General features: G+C 44.3%; 1 protein-coding gene across 1 annotated transcript in view; it reads right to left on the minus strand.

The window, feature by feature from the left end:
- Positions 1 to 4029, minus strand: part of ADCK3 (aarF domain containing kinase 3) — a gene marked incomplete at its 3' end in the record, with an annotated part of 29854 nt that extends 25825 nt beyond the window's left edge. Inside the window, exon 1 of the mRNA XM_015420873.1 lies at positions 3960 to 4029. The remainder of the gene's footprint in view (positions 1 to 3959) is intronic.
- Positions 4030 to 6636: the final 2607 nt, after the last annotated feature.

Here is a 6636-nt window from a genome sequence, read left to right on the forward strand (position 1 = left end):
CAGGATTTGTAGTGGCTTTCTACAGATCTGTAGGTACAATTCAAGATACTATTTTTGACCTTAAAAGTCCTACAGTATGAAGCATCAAGTCATTTACAGGCCATCGCCTTCTCCGTTTACCTTCATGATCAACCAAGTTCTTCCTTTTAACACATCATCCATACAACATATTTGAACAAAGGGCACCGAGTAATGCAGTCCTGGAAACTGCTTCCCACACACAAACAATTCCTTTAATGGCATTTCACAAGAGTAAAAACATAGCTGAGAAACTTAAAAAATCAGATTCTGCATAAGATAGAATTCCCTTAAAAATTACCCTACATTGAGTGCCTACAAAATTTTACTATGTATAGAGGCAGCAGCCAGTAAAAACTTTGCCACAAGTCCGGTTATGTCTTCCCCAGTGCTATTCAACAGAAATAGTAGTTTGTTCGGCCTGGAACAAACACTCTACCCAAAATTGGTGATAAAATTCGAGAAACTGCTTCCCAGTTTTGGGGCTTGCTAAAACTTATTTATTTGATTTTTACCCTGCCCAGGCAGGCTCAGGGCCGTGAGGATCTTCCCAAGATACTTTATGGCCCCGGTCACACGGGCCGGATATTGTGGGGGGGGGGAGGCGTGGCTGTTTGCCCCGGAACAAACCACTGTGCGGCCGCCGGATCAAACGTCCAGCCAACGGTGGTTTGGGGGGAGGTGCCGATAATACGTCAATCCTGCGGCGCGGCAAAGAAGCGGCGGGGGTTGGGGGGGTTTAACCGTAGTGTGCGCATGCGCCGTTGGGTGCTTGTGCGCATCCCGTGGAGACTTGGAAAAAAAAACCTTTTCACGACGGGACATGGGCGGGCGCCGGATGCCACGAGCTACCACCGGAAACGTGATCAGACGCCCGCCCTTGCCCCACGGTTTCCGGAAACTAGTACCTCGGAGGTACTAGTTTTTTACGCCGCAACTTCGGCGGGAAGCCTCGGGTTAGCCACGGGAGCTCTATGCTTCCCAGATGCTGCGGTTTGATCGCGCCCGGAAAATCCGCCTATCTTCCGTCTCTCTAGCGTGGCTAATGCTCCATGTGACCGCAGCCTATATTAGGCAAACAGAAAAGATTTTAGCTGTATACTTTGACATCTCATTCTTTTTTACAACTTTTTGGTACACAGATTTTTAGAAGCATACCCTAATAGGTGCATACAACTGCTCATTAAAAAAAAAAAAAGCTGCTCCCCCCCAGCTCTACAGCAGTTGCCAAATATTATGTTCTGATACTCCATCAAGGACTAGAACCACATTCAGCATCTCCGCTAGTTCTTTGCATTCCCACAAGCTGGGTGTGGTGCAGTGTTTAAAGTGTCGAACTAGGATCCAGGTTAGAATCCCCACTTGTGCCACGGGAGCTTGCTGGGTGACCTTGGGCAAGTCACATACTCTCTGCCTGACCTACTTCACAGGGCAGTTGTGAGGATAAAGCGGAGGAAAGGAGAATTGATGTGAGCTGCTGTGGGGACCCCATGGGGGAGAAAGGCAGGGTATAAATGAAGTCAATAAGGTAAATAATACAATAGACTAACAAACACATGAGCCAGCTTCTCCAGCCACTTCAGGCATCTGTTGAAGTAACCTCTGCTTTAAAGTACCGTAACTAAAGTTAAACGCCATCATAAAGGGGCCCTCACCTGGTTGCCCGTGGAGTTAGGATCACATCTAAGCAGGGAACCTTACCTTAGTTGGGAAGGGAAAAATCCTTTCTTGCAGACCACTGATATGCATCAAATTAGCAAAAATGCCTGAATGTAGTAACAACTGCAGAAGTTCTGAAAGGCTGATCATAGCAGAATCCTCCGACACACACTTGAGAGAATCTTGCTAAACTTGAATGCTGGCCAGATAGAACACTCAATCACGTTAAGGCCAGAACTCCCAAAAAGGGAAGTACCAAAGAATGCCAACCTTCAGTAAACAAAGGGGGTGCCCATGAGGCGTGTACAACCATGGCCAACATCACAAAGATACCTAAACTATTACAGATTTGTGTCAGCCCTAGCCAAAAAAAAAAAAATGGCCTCTTACAGAAACGGCACAAGTAGAACCTTCAAGCTAGATCACATGTGTGCTAACCAAACACTGACATAGCTATTTAGAAGGCTCAATGTTCAAGTGCTGCTGCTTTGCCACCTGCTAGCACAGGGCAAAACCCCCCCAAAACTGTGCCTCTTCTGTACATCTCTGTGCGTCCCTCAGAGCAATGGTCTGAACGATATATTTAGCCAATTCTTGTTTTAAAAATAAAAGACATTACTTAGGTCAAACACACATCAGACAAAAAGACATTCATTCTCTTGCCTGTGGCAGGCATCTCTCTTTGGCAAAGCAAAGTGTCCAGGCTCATATCCCAGAAACAGACAAGGAACACTAGGTCAATGGTAAAAAGCCACTGGTAAGCAATGCTCCCTCTAAGCTGTGCGGTTTTATGAGCAAAAATTCTACTTTTTGAGCTACTGGCATTAAAGCTATGAGCGAGCAATCTGGCTACTGCATAGATTAAGTCTGCTCTGGAGCCATCCTTCCTGAGCTAAGCTCGCTCACACTAACTCAGTTTAGAAGGAACACTGCTGGTAAGGCAAGGCTAATCAAGCAGCCTAGATAGAAGGAGGATTGCCCCAGTGCTCTCAGGCCAGGTCTGAAGACCAAACAGAAAGCCCCACATATCACCATCTGGGGAATGAAAATCGTTACACAAGAATGCCTGACTTGGGGGGAGAATGTATGTACAACACAGAGTGTAAAACATTTCCAAAACAAAGAAAGCAACCGTTTGAAGTTGGGGGGGAAATCCATATGTTTATGGTTAACGGTTTGCTACTTTGTGTATTTTGAATCATCCAATACATCGCTTCTGAAAACCAGCATTATATTTTTGGAAGAAGACTTCAAAGGGAGCTTGTCCCCACAAACATTTAGCGGTTTCTGCTGCCTAAAGCCCCGGATAGCTAGAGATTTTTCAGCCCCCTTTGTTCCTTATTCACTGATTTAAAACAGTTACGTTAGCATAAAAGGCTAGTTGTTCGGTTTTACTTCGTTTTGACTATTGGTGGATTAGAGAACCATTTCAACCGGTTTACCGAGTAAAGAAAGCATCGTAAAAATTAGCAGGCCGCGGGGGGGGGGGGGGGGCTCTCTGCCTAGCTTTGAATTTTACAGGAATTTTGGGCATGGAGAATAGAGAGCTACAGCGGCAGCTGATGCCGCCGCGACCAGAGCGCCGCATGAAGGGCAACCACGCCTCCTCTTCCCGCTGCTGCTCTCTAGCTTCGACTGGGCTGCTCGCGCTCCAAGAACTCTCTGCCAGCCAATCCATCTCAGTCGAGCCCCGCACTAATTAATCCGGAATAGGTAACGCTGCATCCCACATTCTCGTACTTACCCTCACTAACGTCCAGAAAAATCCCCTCCTCGCACAAAAAGCCACAGGAGAGTGGAAAGACCCACCTTTTCCAGCCTGAACGTGAACGCATGCCTAGGAGACTCCAAATTAACCAGCATTACCTGAGCGACAGAATCTGTTCTTCGCGGGTTTTCTTCTATTGCTCAAACGGAGACCTCCCCAAGGCCCACCTCCTCGCTCATACCTGCTGCAAGAAAAACAGCCGAGTGCGAGCGAATGCGTACGAAATACTACCCCCGCTCCTTCGCATGCACCGGAAAGCGGTCACAATCCTTAGAACCCAACGTTTCTCTTCCCTACTTGCAAGCACCTGAACTGCACCGAGGAAGTGCTACTTCTTCTACGCACCATGCAATCCCGATGGTTTTATTTGAAGCGGGCCTCGCCCACCCTTGCACTTGGGCGCGGACTGCAAGCCACAATGTGTTCCCTCGTGCAAAACCCAACCGACTCCGATTACCAGCAGGCATTAAGGTCTCCGCCGACCGTAACAGGCCGCAACGCTCGTTTAACTTGCCTCGCCTCGCGCAGCGCCGACCCCCGAAAGCCGCTCCTTGTCCCGGCTGCAATGCCCGCCCCGTGGCACCACGAGGTGCAAAGCTTGTTTACCAACTCGCCTACCCCCTCGACGCCAGGTCCGGCACCAAGCTCCGCCCCTCTCGGGTTCCGATTGGCTCCGGTGAAGCCACCACCTCCCTAGGGTAGAACGTTGGCCCGGATTAGCGAGAGAGCACATCAGGCAGCCCGCGAAGAACGTGCTAGGCCCGTGGGTTCCGCATCCCATCCAATGAGAAGACAGGGCGGAGAAAACTTCGACCAATCGACAGGCGGCATTGCCTGCATCCATGTTGCTCTCAGAGCTGGGTGCTCTTCGCATACTGATAGGAGGCCTGCGGGTGGAAATGGACGTGGATGGCTAGGTGGGCGGAGCGAAGAGGATTCTTGCATGTGCCGCGGAACACGTTCATGCTGTGGTTCCAGCCGCTGTCTCGTCCTCATTGCAGAAGCCCTCCTCTCAGATACAGTTGCATCCTGGGATTTTGTGATTGACAGACGCCCCCCCCCCCCCAAATCGCCTGCGTGTTCTGTGGAAGGCGCAACGTGCCTATCTGCACATATAGATTGGCCAGTGAAAGTGCATGTCAGTGCAATGGTAGTTACATAGGGGATGTTTGGGGGGGACAGCTCCCTCTTATTGCCTGACGATTGACTTGAGGAGAGCTGTTTGGAATGGTTTCCCGTATCTGTGTTTTGCAAATGACATGAATCCCTTGGGGAAAATGTAATTGTTTACATTTTAAGAGTTCATGTTTTCAAATAGTCCTCTGTTTCAAATAGCCTTTGAAAGTGCAAAGGAGATTTTAAGTTATAATTACTTAGTGTTCAAACTGATTTACAGTTCACTTCGCTTTCCTTAGCCATACAACAAGGATGAACAAATATGCAACCCAGTAAAGCTAAGAGACCTTAATCTGACCTGCTTCTGTAGTCAAGGTCCAATATAGTACCATCCTACTGCTATAATGGCTCCAAGCCCTTGACCCAATATTCTGTGCACTCTGTCAAACTTCTTAATCTGTCAGAAAAGTATAAGGATAAAATCATAGCAGGAATTTAATACTAGGTATCATAAAGATCCTACTCCATAGGTCTAAAACAATGAGTCTTCATATTGCAATATTTTAACACTGGCCAGTATTTGTAAACATTTTTTATTTCTTTGTTACAGTTGTATCCCATCTTTTCTTCCTTCTGCCCTATGAGGCACAGTAGTTTCAGAAATAAGGTACTTGCTACAAGCAATCCAGTGTTCATCACAGCTAAGACTGTGTATGTTCATTATATAATTGTGCCTATAGCCTACAGACCAGGATTTTAAATGTTCACTGTTCACACATGCCTGACCAGAAAAACAGATCAACCTCAGTAAGCTTTATTGAGAAAGTGTATCAAGTTGGCAAGAGCAATGTGTTAATCTGCTTTACAAAATGATGAAGTGTTGTCAAAAATCCAAATGGGGGAAAGGTAAGTCATTCTTATATTTTACTTTTTTGACTATTTCCATCATGGAATTTCTTTGTATTTGTTCCCTTTCATTCTGTGTACAGTTTTTGGTTATAATATTGGTATTTTTATAGTTGATTTTTAAACCTGCCACTTGCCCATATGTTTGTATTGTTTCTATCACGTGAGGTATTGAGGTAATTGGATCTTCTAGGATAAATACCAGGTCATCTGCGAATGCCTGTGATTTATATTCATCTTCTTTTATCTTTAATCCTTTAATCTGTTTGTTATCGCGAACTAGATCATTTAGCGTTTCTAATGTAAATATAAATAACAAAGGCGATAACAGGCAGCCTTGTCTTGTACCTTTTTGTATTTTTATGTTTTGAGTCATGTCTCCATTAACTATTACCTCGGCCTATTGTTCCGTATAAATTGCTTTGCTGTTTGAGTAGAATTGTGAACCACAATCCCATACTTCTAGTTTTTGTAATGAGAAATCCCAACTCACATTATCAAAAGCTTTTTTTGCATCAAGAAATACTAACGCCATTTGCTTTTCCGAGTGTAGTTCGTAATATTCCAATATGTTAAGAATATTTCGGATGTTATTTTTGATTTGTCTTTTCAGAAGAAATCCTGCCTGATCTTGGTGAATAATTTGTACCAATACTTTTTTCATTCTAGTGGCCATGATTGTTGCAAATATATTGTAATCTGCATTTAATAGAAATATGGGTCTATTTTTTTTTAATTTCTTTTTCATCTGAATTTGGTGTATGCATTAATGTTATCAATGCTTGATTCCATGTGTCCAGAAGTTTCTGTATTTTTGTTATATTTTGTAATGCTTCTTTTAAGGGTACTGATATTTGATCTTCAAAAGTTTGATATAGTTTGGCAGGTATTCCATCTGGACCTGGGGTTTTATTTTTCTTTTGCTTCTTTATAGCTTCTGTTATCTCACACATTGTAATTTTATCATTTAGAATCATTTTTTGCTTTTCATCAAATTTCTTTAATTATCTTCTTTTCGCTTTCTTTTCTTAACTTGTAAGCCAGCCAGCAGGAGGGTTTATTTGCATTTTCAAAATAAAACTGCTTAGTATATTCTATATTTTTTGTGATTTAGGTTTATTAGGTTTAGTTGGTGTTCTAATAATTTTCATTTTAACTTTGCTTCTGTT

This window comes from Gekko japonicus, unplaced genomic scaffold (genome assembly GCF_001447785.1).
Source record: "Gekko japonicus isolate JY-2015 unplaced genomic scaffold, Gekko_japonicus_V1.1 scaffold2280, whole genome shotgun sequence".
Lineage (NCBI taxonomy): Eukaryota > Metazoa > Chordata > Lepidosauria > Squamata > Gekkonidae > Gekko > Gekko japonicus.